This window comes from Ranitomeya variabilis, chromosome 1 (assembly GCF_051348905.1).
Source record: "Ranitomeya variabilis isolate aRanVar5 chromosome 1, aRanVar5.hap1, whole genome shotgun sequence".
NCBI classification, from domain to species: domain Eukaryota; kingdom Metazoa; phylum Chordata; class Amphibia; order Anura; family Dendrobatidae; genus Ranitomeya; species Ranitomeya variabilis.
In genome coordinates, this window is record NC_135232.1 from 526,351,033 (window position 1) to 526,370,507 (window position 19,475).

At 44.0% G+C, this 19,475-nt stretch overlaps 1 protein-coding gene and 1 long non-coding RNA gene across 5 annotated transcripts in view; one reads left to right on the forward strand and one right to left on the reverse strand.

The window, feature by feature from the left end:
- Positions 1 to 19,475, forward strand: part of PALM (paralemmin) — a 383,754-nt gene that overhangs the window by 182,154 nt on the left and 182,125 nt on the right. The gene's annotated exons all lie outside the window — the stretch shown is intronic.
- Positions 11,792 to 12,827, reverse strand: LOC143798857 (uncharacterized). The gene is made up of 3 exons (XR_013220530.1): positions 12,733 to 12,827; positions 12,225 to 12,287; positions 11,792 to 12,107 (listed from the first exon to the last, which is right to left on the reverse strand). It is a non-coding gene; the product is annotated as an uncharacterized LOC143798857 (long non-coding RNA).

A 19,475-nucleotide genomic window follows, 5' to 3' on the forward strand; every position in this document is an offset into this window, starting at 1 on the left:
TATACCTCGCTTCTTGTCCTTTCTTGGGGTACTGCCGCAATGAAGTGCAGGCGCGGTCCCGTAACGTTCTTTCTGTTCGCTAGGCCTCTGTCAGGATCCCACCCCTGACAGGGACCCCCCTGAATCTTCCCCTGCAACACCCTCTGCCACAGGATGTTGCCTGGTTCCAACCCAGTCAGCTTTCTGTCTAACTTCCTATCTAACCCCCAGTTTTACCAGATTGTGAGGAGTGGCCTAATACATAGCACCCTTAGCTCCCCCTGGAGGCCAGACTGTGAAGTGTATTGGTGTCTGTGATACCTGGTCAGGTGAACTCCTTCAGTGCCATCAGACGTACCAACACCCCCCTTAGCCGCGGATCATCAGTACTGCAACGACCAGGACTCTGGGGCACTGCAAAAACACCATGTAAGTTTACAACCAAGGTATATTACAGGTTGATACTGGAAAATGTCCCATTATAAGGTCAGATACATTCGATGATGGGCAATGCTGTGTTATATGCTGTAACATTAAAGGAGTTTTGGGTTATCAGGAGTTGTATGCCAAAATCATCAGTATTAAAACAATAAAAGACCTGACAAATTTCAGTTGGTGGATAATGAATCTATAATATATGAAAGTTTAATTGTAATCATTACACTATGGTAAATAATGAAATTTAACACTATATGCTAATTTTTTGAGAAGGACCTGTATATTCTGTATTTATATTTAATTCAGCGCGATATATGTGAAAAGCCGGTAATTCAATTGCCGGCTTTTCATTTCTCCTTCCCAAACCCGACAGGATATGAGACATGGTTTACATACAGTAAACCATCTCATATCCCTTTTTTTTTTGCATGTTCCACACTACTAATGTTAGTAGTGTGTATGTGCAAAATTTAGTCGCTGTAGCTTGTAAAATAAAGGGTGATCTGTAGTTACCTTGAGTTGCGGTGAGGCGCCCTCTGCTGGATATCCTCATATGAACTCGAGCGTGGGAACTTTTCCAAGGCTCCAGTTCATGAGGACATCCAGCAGAGGGCGCATCACTGCAACTCAAGGTAACTACAGATCACGCAGCTTTCCTTTCAGTACCCGGGGGTTTACAGGCACGAGCGAGTGCATTAGCACAGCTCCTGGCTGTAAAATGATTTAACCCCTTCAGATGGATTTACATCGTGGGACATAACGACGGAAGGTATGGAATATTGTTGTTTGTTTTTTTTACTTTGTTTCAGGACGATGGTCTTCAGGTGGATTAAGAGTCTAATAAATATTACAACAACATGTGTCTTTATTTCATTAAAATACTTTGTAATCATGTGTGTGTGTTTTATTAACCATTTAGTACTATTGGATTAATAATGGATAGGTGTCATAATTGACGCCTCTCCATTATTAATCTGGCTTAATGTCACCTTACAATAGCAAGGTGACATTAACCCTTCATTACCCCATATCCCACCGCTACACGGGAGTGGGAAGAGAGTGGCCAAGTGCCAGAATAGGCGCATCTTCCAGATGTGCCTTTTCTGGGGTGGCTGGAGGCAGATGTTTGTAGCCGGGGGGGGGGGCAATAACCATGGACCCTCTCTAGGCTATTAATATCTGCCCTCAGGCACTGGCTTTACCACTCTGGCGGAGAAAATTGCGCGGGAGCCCACGCCAATTTTTTCCGCGAATTAACCCTTTATTTTACAAGCTACAGCGACTAAATTTTGCACATACACACTACTAACATTAGTAGTGTGGAACATGCAAAAAAAAAAAGGGATATGAGATGGTTTACTGTATGTAAACCATGTCTCATATCCTGTCGGGTTTGGGAAGGAGAAATGAAAAGCCGGCAATTGAATTACCGGCTTTTCTCTCTAACACCGGTGCGTATTTCTCGCAGGTCACACTGCTGGTCCGTGTGTAATCTGTATTTTTCTCGCCCCCATAGACTTTCATTGGCGATTTTTTTGCGCAATACGGTGACAAACGCAGCATGCTGCGATTTTGTACGGCCATACAAGACCGTATAATACGGATCAGTAAAATACGGCTGATAGGAGCGGGGACATAGGGAATCATTGGGCCGTGTGTTATGCGTATTTTACGGACGTAGTTTATGCGCTCATACGTCCGTAAAACTCGCTAGTGTGAGGCCTGCCTCATACATTTCAAAAAACTGACCGTCACATCCAAACATAGACTAAGTGTGAACAGGTGCTGAACCTTAGAGTCACCAACTCCTATACAGTCAAGCAAATAAGGCAGCACACTACAGCGCTAAAACATGCAAACATGAAACACGGAAATTCAACTGCATTACTGCACTAGAAATATGAAAAATGAGAGCGTTTAGCGCATAAAAAATGCCAATTTTATGTGTACCTGGTAGCCACTTTACGGCATCTCTCCTGTCATGATTCCCAATGGCAGGGACATGGGCAAAAACAGGACTAGCTCTAGGAAGATGGAATCTAAGCTGACCGCGATGCTGAACCTAATGCACAACTACCAGTGGCCGGGGAACGTACCTGCGTTTTATCCCTAGACGTCTCGCACCAGCCGGAGATCTAGCTACCCCTAATAGAGGAAACACAGACCTGGCTTGCCTCCAGAGAAAACCCCAAAGTAATAGTAGCCCCCAACATATAATGACGGTTAGTTAAGAAGAAAACACATACGCAGTATGAATACAGGTTCAGCAAAGAGAGGCCCACTAACTAGATAGCAGAAAATACAAAAGTGGACTTCGCGGTCAACTCAAAACCCTACAAAATACCATCCTGAAATGACTTTAAACTCCGGTATCAACTCATGACACCGGAGTGGTCAGTTCAGTTCACTAGAGCTTCCAGCAGCAAGATTAATATGAATGCACGCTGGACAAAAGGTACAAATGATCAAACTTATCTGACTCAGCAGACTTGGAGCAGGTAGCAAGTAACAGAGGAGCTCTGGTAACATTGATAGCCGGCAAGTAAATGAGTGAGAAGCCAGACTATATAGAAAACTCCCATTTCCTGATGGGAACAGGTGCACTGGAGATAGAAGACAGAAGTCAACCAGTACCACCAGTAGCCACCAGAGGGAGCCCACAAACAGAATTCACAACAGTACCCCCCCCTTGAGGAGGGGGCACCGAACCCTCATGAGAACCACCAGGGCGATCTGGACGAGCCCTATGAAAGGCGCGAACCAAATCAGAGGCATGAACATCAGAGGCAGTCACCCAAGAATTATCCTCCTGACCGTATCCCTTCCATTTAACCAAATATTGAAGTCTCCGTCTGGAAATGCGAGAGTCCAAAATCTTCTCCACAACATACTCCAATTCACCCTGCACCAACACAGGAGCAGGAGGCTCAACAGAAGGAACAACCGGTATCTCGTACCTCCGCAACAAAGACCGATGGAAGACATTATGAATAGTGAAAGATGCCGGTAGGTCCAAACGAAACGATACAGGATTAAGAATCTCCAAAATCTTATAAGGACCTATGAACCGAGGTTTAAACTTAGGAGAAGAGACCTTCATAGGGACAAAACGAGAAGATAACAACACCAAGTCCCCAACGCGAAGACGATTACCAGCACGACGATGACGATTAGCAAACTGTTGAGTCTTCTCCTGGGACAACTTCAAGTTGTCCACCACATGACTCCAAATCTGGTGCAATCTATCCACCATAGTGTCCACTCCAGGACAATCCGAAGATTCCACCTGACCAGATGAAAAACGAGGGTGAAACCCCGAATTGCAGAAGAAAGGAGAAACCAGAGTGGCAGAACTAGCCCGATTATTAAGGGCAAACTCCGCCAGCGGCAAAAAGGCGACCCAGTCATCCTGATCAGCAGACACAAAACACCTCAAATAAGTCTCCAAGGTCTGATTAGTACGCTCTGTCTGGCCATTCGTCTGAGGATGGAAAGCAGACGAAAAAGACAAATCAATGCCCATCCTGGCACAGAACGCCCGCCAAAATCTAGACACAAATTGGGATCCCCTGTCAGAAACGATGTTTTCCGGGATACCATGTAGACGAACCACATTCTGAAAAAATAGAGGAACCAACTCCGATGAAGAAGGCAACTTGGGCAAGGGTACCAAATGAACCATTTTAGAAAAACGGTCACACACCACCCAGATGACGGTCATTTTCTGAGAAACCGGGAGATCCAAAATAAAGTCCATAGAGATGTGCGTCCAAGGCCTCTTCGGAATAGGCAAGGGCAACAACAATCCACTAGCCCGAGAACAACAAGGCTTGGCCCGAGCACAAACATCACAAGACTGTACAAAAGTACACACATCCCGAGACAGGGAAGGCCACCAGAAGGACCTGGCCACCAAATCTCTGGTACCAAAGATTCCAGGGTGGCCTGCCAACACAGAAGAATGAACTTCCAAGATGACTCTACTAGTCCACTCATCTGGAACAAACAGTCTCCCAGGCGGACAACGATCAGGCCTATCCACTTGAAACTCCTGCAAAGCACGTCGCAAGTCTGGAGAGACAGCAGACAATATCACCCCATCCTTAAGGATACCCGTAGGCTCAGAATCACCAGGGGAGTCAGGCTCAAAACTCCTAGAAAGGGCATCTGCCTTCACATTTTTTGAACCTGGTAGATATGAGACCACAAAATGAAACCGGGAGAAAAACAACGACCAGCGCGCCTGTCTAGGATTCAGACGCCTGGCTGACTCAAGGTAAATCAGATTCTTGTGATCAGTCAAGACCACCACCTGATGCGTAGCACCCTCAAGCCAATGACGCCACTCCTCAAAGGCCCACTTCATAGCCAAAAGTTCCCGATTACCAACATCATAATTTCGCTCGGCGGGCGAAAATTTTCGAGAAAAGAACGCACATGGTCTTATCACCGAGCAATCAGAACTTCTCTGCGACAAAACCGCCCCTGCTCCGATCTCTGAAGCATCAACTTCGACCTGAAAAGGAAGTGAAACATCAGGTTGGCGCAACACAGGAGCAGAAGAAAAGCGGCGCTTAAGCTCCCGAAAGGCCTCCACAGCCGCCGAGGACCAATTGGAAACATCAGCACCCTTCTTAGTCAAATCTGTTAGAGGCTTAACAACACTTGAAAAACCAGTTATAAATCGACGATAGAAATTAGCAAAGCCCAAGAATTTCTGAAGGCTCTTAAGGGAAGTCGGTTGTGTCCAATCACAAATAGCCCGAACCTTGACAGGATCCATCTCAATAGAAGAAGGGGAAAAAATATACCCCAAAAAAGAGATCTTCTGAACCCCAAAAATACACTTTGAACCCTTTACAAACAAAGAATTGGCCCGCAAAACCTGAAAAACCTTCCTGACCTGTTGAACATGCGACTCCCAGTCATCGGAAAAAATCAAAATATCATCCAGATACACAATCATAAATTTATCCAGATATTCACGGAAAATATTGTGCATAAAGGACTGAAAGACTGAAGGGGCATTAGAAAGACCAAAAGGCATTACCAGATACTCAAAATGGCCCTCGGGCGTATTAAATGCAGTTTTCCACTCATCTCCCTGCTTAATCCGCACCAAATTATACGCACCCCGAAGGTCAATCTTAGAGAACCACCTTGCCCCCTTAATACGAGCAAACAAATCAGTCAACAGTGGCAAAGGATACTGATATTTGACTGTAATCTTATTCAACAGCCGATAATCAATACAAGGCCTCAGGGAACCATCCTTTTTACCCACGAAAAAAAAACCTGCTCCTAAAGGGGATGAGGATGAACGAATATGTCCCTTTTCCAAGGACTCCTTAATATACTCTCGCATAGCAGCATGCTCTGGCACAGACAGATTGAACAAACGACCTTTAGGAAATTTGCTGCCAGGAATCAAATCTATAGCACAATCGCAATCCCTGTGAGGAGGGAGTGAACTAAGTTTAGGCTCCTCAAAAACATCACAATAGTCAGACAAAAATGCCGGAACCTCAGAGGGAGTAGATGAAGCAATGGCAACCAAAGGTATTCCCCCATGAACCCCCTGACATCCCCAGCTTAATACGGACATTGTTTTCCAGTCAAGAACTGGGTTGTGAGTTTGTAACCATGGCAATCCAAGCACTAAGACATCATGCAAATTATGCAACACAAGGAATCGAATCACCTCCTGATGGTCTGGAGTCATACACATAGTCACTTGTGTCCAGTATTGAGGTTTATTCCTAGCCAATGGTGTGGAGTCGATACCCTTCAAAGGAATAGGGACTTCCAGAGACTCTAGACTAAACCCACAGCGCCTGGCAAAGGACCAATCCATAAGACTCAAGGCGGCGCCAGAGTCCACATAGGCATTCACATTAATAGATGATAACGAACAAATCAAAGTTACAGACAAAAGAAACTTAGACTGCAAGTTGCTAACTGCAAAAGACTTATCAACCCTTTTAGTGCGTTTAGAGCATGCTGATATAACATGAGCAGAATCGCCACAATAGAAACACAACCCATTTTTACGCCTATAATTCTGCCGTTCACTTCTGGACAGAATTCTATCACATTGCATATTCTCCGGTGCCTGCTCAGAAGACACCGCCAAATGGTGCACAGGTTTGCGCTCCCGCAAACGCCGGTCAATCTGAATAGCCATTGTCATGGACTCATTCAGACCTGTGGGCGTAGGAAACCCCACCATGACACCTTTAACGGCGTCAGAGAGACCCTCTCTGAAATTCGCCGCCAGGGCGCACTCATTCCACTGAGTAAGCACAGACCATTTACGAAACTTTTGACAATATATTTCAGCTTCATCATGCACTTGAGAGAGGGCTATCAAGGCCTTTTCAGCTTGAATCTCCAAATTCGGTTCCTCATAGAGCAACCCCAGCGCCAGAAAAAACGCATCCACATTGAGCAACGCAGGATCCCCTGGCGCCAATGCAAATGCCCAATTCTGGGGGTCACCCCGCAGCAAGGAAATAACAATCTTAACCTGCTGAGCAGGGTTTCCAGCGGAGTGAGGTCTCAGAGAAAGATACAATTTACAATTGTGCTTAAAATTCAAAAAACGAGACCTATCTCCAGAAAAAAACTCTGGTATAGGAATTTTAGGTTCAGACATAGGAGCATGTATGACGAAATCTTGTATATTTTGAACCTTAGAAGCAAGATTATTCAGATTTGAAGCTAAACTCTGGATATCCATTTCTCAGCAGCTGAGATCTGAGCCATTCAGGGATTAAGAGGAGGGGAAAGAAGCAGACTGCAATTATGGCTAAACAGACTTCAGAGTAAAAAAAAAAAAAAAAAGGTGTCAGAGACTTCTTTTCTCTCCTTCTTCAGCCAATACTTAACACTTTTGCGGCCGGCTATACTGTCATGATTCCCAATGGCAGGGACATGGGCAAAAACAGGACTAGCTCTAGGAAGATGGAATCTAAGCTGACCGCGATGCTGAACCTAACGCACAACTACCAGTGGCCGGGGAACGTACCTGCGTTTTATCCCTAGACGTCTCGCACCAGCCGGAGATCTAGCTACCCCTAATAGAGGAAACACAGACCTGGCTTGCCTCCAGAGAAAACCCCAAAGTAATAGTAGCCCCCAACATATAATGACGGTTAGTTAAGAAGAAAACACATACGCAGTATGAATACAGGTTCAGCAAAGAGAGGCCCACTAACTAGATAGCAGAAAATACAAAAGTGGACTTCACGGTCAACTCAAAACCCTACAAAATACCATCCTGAAATGACTTTAAACTCCGGTATCAACTCATGACACCGGAGTGGTCATTTCAGTTCACTAGAGCTTCCAGCAGCAAGATTAATATGAATGCACGCTGGACAAAAGGTACAAATGATCAAACTTATCTGACTCAGCAGACTTGGAGCAGGTAGCAAGTAACAGAGGAGCTCTGGTAACATTGATAGCCGGCAAGTAAATGAGTGAGAAGCCAGACTATATAGAAAACTCCCATTTCCTGATGGGAACAGGTGCACTGGAGATAGAAGACAGAAGTCAACCAGTACCACCAGTAGCCACCAGAGGGAGCCCACAAACAGAATTCACAACACTCTCCTATACCAGGTCCTATGCTTTCCTTCCTCGCTGAGAATAAACGTCTCCATGTGAATGGGTACCTGTGAAAACCTCTTATGAGACTAACATTCTCTCTCTCTGTGGAGGGGTACTGGACCCGCTGCAATCAAAACACCTGTGACTAGGAGGCGGAGTGCTCGGTCAGAAGGCTAAATAATACATTTCAAAAAACTGACCGTCACATCCAAACATAGACTAAGTGTGAACAGGTGCAGTAATGCAGTTGAATTTCCGTTAATGCAGTTGAATTTAGACTTCTGATCCTTTTGTTCTCAGGAGACAAGCCATGGCCAGAAAAGTCTGTCAGCAGCTCTCTCTTTATTGAGGTGTAGGGAGAGATAGCTGCCAGACGAACATTCGGCCAAACCATTGCTGACAACTATCTATTGTGTACAGCCCACCTTAGAATTATGGATGGTCTAATAATCCCACAGGAAAAACTAATGATTTTTATAATTTTTTCTTCCAGGAAATATAAGTTGCAAACATTACGTAACGTTACGTCATATGTAAGTAACATATCCTGGAACAGTAGCAGTCACTTTAATTTTCCTTTTCCTGACTCAATAGTTCACTTCAAAATAAGCAACATTGTAATATATCTTAATACCAGTTTCTTTCTTGTCCAGGACTTGCCCAAGATGTATTGTCAGAATTCTCAATTCATAGATAAATCTGTATTCACTGAATACAGACTTTCCCATTACTGAGATAGGAGATGACAGTTGGTGCTCATAAAGTTCCATGGAGAACTGTCCTGTCATTACAGGAGAACTTGCAGCCCAATGTCTGTGACTGCCTCTAGCTCATTTTAGTATTCTAAAAAGCACCAGCTATTATATATCTCAGTAATAAGGCTAGTTTCACACTAGCGTTTTGAGGAGCTGCGGAGGGCTGCGGACTTCCTCTGTGAAGCCCCGCCCTCGGCCGCACCTCCGCCGCTAGCTCCGCCTACTTCAGCATGCGGCCTGCGTACCTATCTTTAACATTAGGTACGCAGGTCATGCCGCTGTATGCGGATGCGTCCGCATGCATCGTTTTGATGATGCGGAAAAAAATAAATTGCTACAAGCTGCGTCCTACGCTGGTCACCGCATCGTCAAAACGACCTTTTTACTGGTCACAGGTACTGGTGACACATTCCAGCTTGTATGGTACCGTACAGTGTTAAGTTCAATGCACCAAAAAAAAAGAGTTTTCATGAGTTGCATGTCTGCAAAGGGGAGTGGTTTTGCTGGAAAGGCATGTGGTCTGTTGGAAAAGGGGTATTATTATTATTCATTTTTAATGCGTTGCACCGCTGTGTTCTTGGGCTCATATTCCACCAAGGACAACATCTGCAAGGAATTTGTATGTTCTCCCAGTGGTTTGTGTGGGTTTCCTCCGGGCACTCCGGTTTCTTCCCACACTCCATAGACAAACTGATAGGGAATTTAGATTCTGAGTCCTAATGGGGACGGTGATGACAATATCTTGGCACCAATTTTTAGCACAAAGTAAGCCAACTAATATGTATTGTACTCATAGACTTGACAGTAAAATGATGCAGCAAATTCATCATACAGCGTTAACCATTGTAAGATGGCCACAGGACGAGTCCTTGAGGGGAGATATGTGTCATTGTGGCAATTAGCTGCGGTGATGTGAGCTTGGAAGTATGCTCCAGCATGTATAGTGCTGAGAGATTTATTTGAGCCATTCCAGTACCGGGTTCTACAAGCGGTCATAATAGAGGCAAATAAAATGGAGGCCAGATGTCTCATTCAGTGTCTGTGGCTGGAGGTGTGAGACCTTCAGTGTGTGTGTGTGTGCTAAAGACATTGACTTGAGCGAGCAGACGCAGTATTTATGGACTGTTTATTTTTCTGTTTGCTTTTCTTTTGTGCTGGAAAAGGCCGTTGGTTTGTTATCCAGAGCTGTTTATGCAGTTCTTAATAAACTTGCCTTGACATCTCAACAATACCGCTTGCTGTGACTATCACAACCGCAGCTGAGTGAGTACGGACTCCTACACCACTTTGAGGGTATGTGCACACGTCAGGATTTCTTGCAGAAATTTCCTGAAGAAAACCGGAAATTTTCTGCAAGAAATCCGCATTTTTTTGCGTTTTTTTCCCGTTTTTTTCGCGTTTTTTTAAGCATTTTGCAAGCGTAATTAGCTTGCAGAATGCTAAAGTTTTCCAAGCGATCTGTAGCATCGCTTGGAAAACTGACTGACAGGTTGGTCACACTTGTCAAACATAGTGTTTGACAAGTGTGACCAACTTTTTACTATAGATGCTGCTTATGCAGCATCAATAGTAAAAAGATATCATGTTAAAAATAATAAAAAAAAAAAAAAAATGGTTATACTCACCCTCTGCAGACAGCCGATCTCCTCAGCGGCGTCCGTTCCTATAGATGGCGTGTGTGTGCAGGACCTTCCATGACGTCGCGGTCACGTGAGCGGTCACATGAGCGGTCACGCGACCAATCACAAGACCGTGACGTCATCGCAGGTCCTTCACACACACCATCTATAGGAACGGAAGCGGCAGCATGCACCACTGAGGCGGGAAGACTCCGGGGGCCATCGAAGGTGAGTATATCACTATTTTTTATTTTAATTCTTTTTTTTACCAATTATATGGTGCCCAGTCCGTGGAGGAGAGTCTCCTCTCCTCCACCCTGGGTACCAACCGCACATGATCTGCTTACTTCCCGCATGGTGTGCACAGCCACATGCGGAAAGTAAGCAGATCAATGCATTCCTAGGTGTGTGGAATCCCCGCAATTCCGCAAATTTAATGAACATGTTGCTTTTTTTTCCGCGATGCGATTTTTTTGCGGAAAAAAATGCAACATTTGCACAAGAAATGCGGAATACACTGTAAATAATAGTAGGCATATGTAAGCGTTTTTTTTGCGTTTTTTCCGCGTTTTTATAGCGAAAAAACGCAAAAAAAAACGCGAAAAATACTGAACGTGTGCATATGGCCTGATGATTTTGGCATAATTTAAGACTTTTTCATCTAAAGGCCCCAAAGATACACTATATGAAAATCATGCGTACCCTCAAATTTTGTCAGGACTGGCCTACAACCTAACGTGCCCAAAAATAAGATGTTGGGGGAGAGAAGGATCGGGCATGTGGAATTTAAATAGCTGATTCTTTTGTTTTTGTCACTGAAGCCTGGCAGGGTCTATCTCCTCTCTCATCATTGAAAGCATATGAATTCTTGGTCAAATTGAGTGCTCATGGATATAGGAGAGTCAGGAGAGATAGCTGTCATGCGCATGTCCAACTTAGCACTGCTTAAGGCTGTGTGCCCACGTTGTGTTTTTTTAGCATTTCCGCCGCGTTTTTCCTGTGTGCAAACGCTTAAAAAAACGCTAACAAAACGCATCCCATTAATTTTAATTACATTCCGCAATTGCGGTGCCCATGCTGTGTATTTTTCCGCAATGGAATCGAATCGCAATAAAATATGCAGCATGTTCATTTATTTTGCGGAATCGCGGCGATTCCGCCGCCGTATACTTGTATTGGAACGCTTGAAATTCGCAAATATTAAAAATGTTTGCGGGTTTCAAGCGCATTTGCTGCGGTTTTGTAAATCAAAAACTGCAGCAAATAGAAAGTGACTTTATGGGCATCCCAGATAAAGACAAAACACACGGCACTCAAGGATCCTGTGTGGTGCCCAAGTCAGGTTTCCAGCCCGTCAATCCAATAATAATAAGTCACTTGGCACTCAAATGGTTTCTTTCAGATGAAAAAAGTGAACATCCCATTTATTTGTGCATCCAGTTCAAAGATTATTTAAACGTTTTCGGTCAAATCACAAGACCTTCATCAGAAATATCTTTAACAAAACTGAAATACAGACAAAAATCAAATACAGATTAGCGACAATCCTTCATACGATGCACAAAAGAGAATAACGGATTCATGGTGTATGTGATGACGAATACATCCATCACGTGATGCCGAGAAAGTGAACAACCGTGGCGGTCAGAGTAAATCCAGGATGGTGTTCCGTGAGTCGTGAAGGTATCTGAATCAAAGGCTGACGCTGTGAACAATTGGTAAGGAAAAAACGGCTAGAGAAAGACAAAACATGGTGACAAATAGCTTGAGCCCTATAGAAGGACTCCTGATGTGGCCGTGGCCAATATGGCCTGAAGGATACTGGGTACAATAGTGATCCGGGTGCTGGAGTACCGTGCTGTACACAAAGGTACCTAATAGCGACCTATAATAAAGATGTGATATATAGGTTAATACCGTGTCCATAAGTAGCACTGTAAAACATGTGTGAGCCCCGGATGCTTATAGAGAGCCAAAAAACAGGTATCTCTTACATCCCCTGATGCAAATACCATGGATACTGGAGAATGTGAACATAAAAGACCAAACTAGAACAGGTTCAGAAGAGGTAGAAAAAGGGCAGAAAAATAAGAGAAATATGCCTATTTTTAACCACCGAGCCAGAGCCAGCTGTCCAGTCACTCCTATGAGTCTGGATAAAGCGCTGTGTACCACCTAACTATGGCTAAACTATAATACGGACATGAGTCAATAAACAGGGGTAAGATGAGAAAAACCGGACAAGCGCTGTGTACCATCTAAATATGGCTAAACTATAATACGAACATAAGTTAATAAACAGGAGTGAAATGAGAAAAACCGGACAATACCTGGAAGCATAGGACAATGAGGTATATGAGCCTAGGCAACCCGGGATGGAAAGCGCACCTGGAGCGTCTGCAGAAAATTATACAGGTGTGTTGGACCATGAAGAAAATTGTTCACAGCGTCAGCCTTTGATTCAGATACCTTCACGACTCACGGAACACCATCCTGGATTTACTCTGACCGCCACGGTTGTTCACTTTCTCGGCATCACGTGATGGATGTATTCGTCATCACATACACCATGAATCCGTTATTCTCTTTTGTGCATCGTATGAAGGATTGTCGCTAATCTGTATTTGATTTTTGTCTGTATTTCAGTTTTGTTAAAGATATTTCTGATGAAGGTCTTGTGATTTGACCGAAAACGTTTAAATAATCTTTGAACTGGATGCACAAATAAATGGGATGTTCACTTTTTTCATCTGAAAGAAACCATTTGAGTGCCAAGTGACTTATTATTATTTATGGGCATCCCATCATGCCATCCCATGAGCATCCCATAATCCAGGAAGACGAGAATCCCAGATCATTCTCGTTTTACTGGATGATGGCTGGTATGATCTGGTATGGACTGGTATGATCGCATGGGGTTGGATGTCCCTTTCATGATCAATGTGGTAAGTGTCTATGTGTGTTTCAGTAATGTAAGCAGCAAAATATGTATATTTTCTTGGCTGAGACGCCGCTGGGGCTTCACTTGTGGCATCCTGAATCCAACAAGAAAATAAAATGGAGAAGAAGGGTTGGACTAGGAAATGACCTCATAGGAGCCTTTTCTTTTGTCCCAACTTACTTTATTTGTGCTCAAACGCTCTTAAAAAACGCTTAGAAAAAATGCATGAAAAATGCGTCAAAAACGCATGAAAAACGCGTAAGGGTGTGTGGCTTTGATGAGGAAAAATCTGCTTCTATTCGGCAACGTGAGCACATAGCCTTAGAGTTATCATTCCTAAGCAGACATTCCTAAATCTCTCTGTCCCCAACTTCCTTAGTATTGTACTAGTAGGGAGTGGTATCTCCTTCCCTTGTTTTTATAGGATGAGTTCATTTTCCTCCCACCCTTTCCCTTGGGACTTCTATCAGTGATTGGCTGTGGACCCTGAGAACCCTATTTATTATTATTATTATTATTTATTTATATAGCACCATTGATCCCTATCAACAATGCTTGTGTAGAAATGGATTCCTTTTAGAGTAGTCAGGAAAATGTAAACTCTGTCTTGTCAGTATCTGTTTATTTTCTGCACTTATCTGTTATGTAGGATTGCACTGTGCTGGATACCTACAAGGTGTTTCTTTTTAGTGAGCCTTTTATGGATCAAGGACAAAGTTTCCAGAGCAAATTCGACATTGGATTTAAAAATCTGCTTGCTTAACATGTGGCTTCTGCTGCTTATTTGTTGATTTCACCCCTCTACATTGGTATGATTTAATCCCTAAGTAGTGGATATCTGGACTGCAGGCACAAGTAAGGGGGTTTGTTATGTGTATTCACATTAAATGAGTCAGCGACAGGTCACTCGAAATGAGAATGGCGTCCATTAAGAGTACTTGTTCCTTCTCCTTTGTCAGATGGATCCAATCATCGAGGCGCTGAGCTTTGGTCAGTGGGGCATGAGGTTCTGTTTGTTGGTTTTTTAGTTTTTGTTTCCGTGGGTTATTTTCTTTCTACTTCCATCACTGTTTCCTACTTGCCTAATTGGAGAAATGATTGGTGTCTAAATGTACTGCCATTTGATGGGTTATGCAGTGACTAAGGCCGGTTTCACATGTTCTGATATTTCCGGTACTGGAAAAAACGGTACCGGAGATATCAGTGTCCGTGCGTGTAATACTTGTGGCACACATGTGGCGCCCATGTACCGCATCAGTACCACATGTACCGGCACCTGGGAAGCAGCGGAACAGTTACCGTAGTTGTTCCCCGGCGCCGGGTGCTGAAGATGGCTCTCATCGTTCTCCTCTGCTCTGCACCGGCGATCAGTGGGGGGCACGGGAGAATGATGAGAGTTGTATTCAAGTGATAACAATGACAGCAGGCGGCGGCTAAAGGGACTATTACTCCCATCAGCCTTCACCTGCTGCCGCTAATAACAGTGACAGCAGACGGCGGCTGATGGGAGTAATCATCATCTGGGCCTGCTCTATAAATAAATAAATTAATGAAAAATCCAATGTTGGTTCCCCTCTATTCTTGATAACTAGCCAGGCAAAACTCACAGCTGGGGCCTGCAAACCTCAGCTGTCAGCTTCAGCAAGGCTGGTTGTCAAGAATAGAGGAGTCCCCATGGTGTTTTTTTTCATTATTAAATAAATAATTAAAAAAAACGGCATTGAGTCGCCCCATTTTTGACAACTAGCCTTTCTAGCTGACAGCTGAGGGTTGGTATTCTCAGGCTGGTAAGGGGCCATGGATTTTAACCCCCCCTCCCCCAGTCTAAAAATAGCAAGGCAATCATCTCTTCTTAACTTTTTGGTCCAGTCTCTTGACAGCCCAAGAATATTTGTGAGCTCGAGATCGTTGCCAATGAAAATTCGGTTTTGATTCGATTTCTTCAGAATGCTGCCATTAGCTGGTGTTGGCTATGCATCATTATTGCAGCAGGTTATAACAGCTAATGCCACTCTACTAAGTACTAAAGATGTTTGTCATGAAGGGGTGAATAATTCGGAGACTGCAGTAGTTGGTAGAAGTGGCATTTTGTGCTGAATTTGGAGAGACTGCTGGTTATATTAGTTATGTTGAGATATTTCAATTGTTCTTGTTTCATTGGGGTATAGCAAAGAGCAGAACGTTTGTAGGTTTGCATAAACCCTAGGGGGCACATGCCCAGCCTGCCCCTGGTTTGCTTACATCATGTCAGCACTATTTGTGTGGGGTGTGGCCAATACTGACTAACCTTACTTCTTTCATTTACTACATAATCATTATCTTCCTGCAGAGTAGAAACTTTCTCTCAGCCATGAGATATTATTTGGATTTCATACCACCCTGGAACTTTAGTCAGTGCATGTATGTAGTCCCATGCAGATCAGATAAAAGTTGTCAAACATTTTTTCTCTATCTGCGAACTATATAAAGCAGAGTTGGATAAACTGCGGCCAAAGGACTGAAAACACTGGCCCATGGGTCGCACCATGCCCTCGTCCGCCGTCTGTCCTTCCGCTGCCGCTACCCCGTCACTGCTATATGCATTTTAATGATACAGACAGCAGGGAAAACGTTTGTGGAGAACTGTGCCGTCGGCTCCTTTTTCCACCAATCACTGTGCACGACTGAGACAGCAGATGCGATGACATCACTTCATCATGTCTCCTGTGCGGAGAGTCAGTGTACTGAAAACCAGGGCAGAGCATCAGGGGAATGGGAGCAAGGTGAGTTTATGTTTTTTTTCCCATAAGTATATGGGATGTTTGGATGTATTTAGGACACTAAGTGGAAGCTTTTACTGTACTTAAGGGGCTATGTGGGGGCTCATACTGTATATAGAGAGACTATATGGGGGCTCATACTGTATATAGGAGACTATGTGGGTGCTCATACTGCATATAGGGAGGCTATGTGGGGCTCATACTGTATATTGGAGACTATGTGTGGGCTCATACTGTGTATAGCATACTATGTGGGTGCTCATATTGCATATAGGGAGGCTATGTGGGGCTCATACTGTATATTGGAGACTATGTGTGGGCTCATACTGTGTATAGCATACTATGTGGGTGCTCATACTTCATATAGAGAGGCTATGTGGGGGCTCATACTGTATATAGGAGACTATGTGCGGGCTCATACTGTGTATAGCATACTATGTGGGTGCTCATATTGCATATAGGGAGGCTATGTGGGGACTCATACTGTATATAGGAGACTATGTGTGGGCTCATACTGTGTATAGCATACTATGTGGGTGCTCATATTGCATATAGAGAGGCTATGTGGGGGCTCATGCTGTATATAGGAGACTATGCAGGCTCATACTGTGTATAGCATACTATGTGGGTGCTCATACTGCATATAGAGAGGCTATGTGGGGGATTTTACAGTATATAGCGCATTGTGTGTGGTCTCATACTGTATATAGCGGCTATGTGTGTGCTCACGCTGTATGTAGGGGGCTGTTTGTGGGCTCATGCGGTATATAGTGGGGTTGTGTGCAGGCTCATATGGTTTATAGGGGATGTCAGTATACTTAAAGAGGTTGTCCACTACTTAATCATTGACCTATCCTTAGGATAGGTCATCAGTGTCTGGACCGACACCCAGCACCCCTGCCGATCAGCTGTTCTTGGTCTCAGCAGCCAGAAATACTCAACTGTGGAGCTGCTTCGTCTTCTGATAGTGGCCGCGGCTGGGTACTGCACATATTAATATTGAGCAGAATTAATTTCAGACTATTGGTTGACCCTTCACAACAGTTCTGTCTCTCTTGTGGTCCCTCAGACAAAAATAATTGCCCACTATAGATTCTATAGTGTACTGCGCTCTCCCAAAATGGACCATATAATAGATTTATGTATTTTGAGACGCCCAATCGTTTGTTACCACAGTAGTTTAGCCACTGTTGGAGGTGCCCAGCAGTATCTTAATGTATGTGTATAGTGGAGACAGTGACCGCTGTCTGAAGGATATAACCAGCTTTAGCTACAGTAAACGATCTTAAAAACATGTAAAGCTGGTTCCTTACATTTTTGCTTTACTTGCCGTGTGCTAGATCCTTCCACATCTTTATGACTTTTTGCTATTTTGCTTACAAATTGCTAGTGCTGATTTAGTATTTTGTAAGTGAATTGAAGGCAGTACATAGGTTTAAACCCTTAACGACTTCCGATGCGCCTTTTAACGGCGGTAGTTAAGGGTACTTAAACCACAGTGCTGTGGAAAAAGTGTATAGCGCCCCCGAGAGTCGGATTTGCTCTGGGGTCTCGGCTGCTGGGGGTAGCAGAGACCCCAGAGAACATGATTTGGGTCGGTTTTTACTGACCCCGGTTTTTGCGATCGCCGCTACTAACCGTGTATCGGCGGCTGCAAAAAAAAAGTCAGATGTGCCAGTTAATTTCTCTCTCCTCTGATGTGATTGCACATCAGAGGAGAGAGAAATAGGGTCCTGGATCCCCCCATTCTTACCAGTGTCTCCCGCTGCTCCTCGGCCCTCCTGCTACCTCCATTGGGTGCCGCCATCTTGATCAGGGAAAAAAATGGCAGGCGCATGCGCAGTGCGCCCGCCGAGATCGGCTGGCATAGGCAACAATAGGAAGATTTTTCCTATTGGTTCATTTTGGTCACTGTGATAAACCCTATCACAGTGATCAAAATAAAAAAAATATATATCACCCCCTTAGTTATCACAGTTAGCTATCACAGTGATCAAAATAAAAAAAATTATATCACCCCCTTAGTTAGGGAAAAATAATAAAATAAAGAAAATATATTTATTTCCATTTTCCCATTATTGTTAGAGTTGGGTTAAAGTTAGGGTTAGGGTTGGAGCTAAAATTAGGGTTAGGGTTAAGATTAGGGTAAGGATTCTTTTACACTTACTGTGGTTTTGCATCCCGTTTTTGCGGTCCCAATAGATTTCTATGGGGCCACAAAGACGGGCCGCAATAATTCCACGGAGCGCTGTACGTCATATGGCCGTGTTTATGGCTGTGAAAAAAATATCAAGCTTGCTCGATATTTTTCACAGCTTATGGACACGGCACCCATTGTAATTCAATGGGGCCGCAAAAACAATGGAAGGTTGTTTTTGCTGTGCACCGTGACTTCCGGTTTTGCGGACCACCGTTTTTTTCCCAATACTTTTGCCATAGTATTGCAAACCCGGAAAATGGCGATCCGCAAGTTTTTTGCGGTCCGTTATTGCAGCAGACAGTGAAAATTGCGGCAATGCAGCCCGCAAAAAAGGCCCGCAATAAAGGGTTGGGATTAGGGTTAGGTTTGGCATTAAGGTTAGGTTTGGGATTAGGATTATGATTTGGGATTAGGGTTATGGTTAGAGTTGGGATTAGGGTTAGGGGTGTGTTGGGGTTATGGTTGTAATTAGGGTTAGGGTTAGGATTAGGGTTAGAGTTAGGAGTGTGTTGGGGTTAGGGTTGTGATTAGAGTTATGGTTAGGGTTGGGATGAGGGTAAGGGGTGTGTTGGAGTTAGGGTTGTGATTAGGATTATGGTTAGGGTTGGGATTAGGGTTAGGGGTGTGTTGGGGTTAGGGTTGGAGTTAGAATTGGGGGTTTCCACTGTTTAGGTACATTAGAGGGTCTCCAAACACGACATGGCTCCACCATTGTTTCCAGCCAATTTTGCGTTGAAGAAGTCAAATGGTGCTCCATCCTTCTGAGCTCTGCCTTGCACCCAAACAGTAGTTTACCCCCACATATGGGGCTTCAGTGTACTCAGGACAAATTGGACAACTTTTGGGGAATATAAAACACTTGGGAAAATAAAAAAAATGAGGGCCAAAAAAATCATTTTTCTGGAAAAAAAAAGATTTTTTTATTTTCACGGTTCTGTGTTATAAACTTCTGTGACGCACTTGGGCATTCAAAGTGCTCACCACATATGTAGATAAGCTTCTTGGGGGGTCTAGTTTCCAAAATGGAGTCACTTGTGGGGGGTTTCTACTGTTTAGGTACATCAGGGGCTCTGCAAACACAACATGACGTCCGCAGACCATTCCTTCAAAGGCTGCATTTTAAAACGTCACTACTTCCCTTCCGAGCCCCGTTATGTGCCCAAACATTGCCCC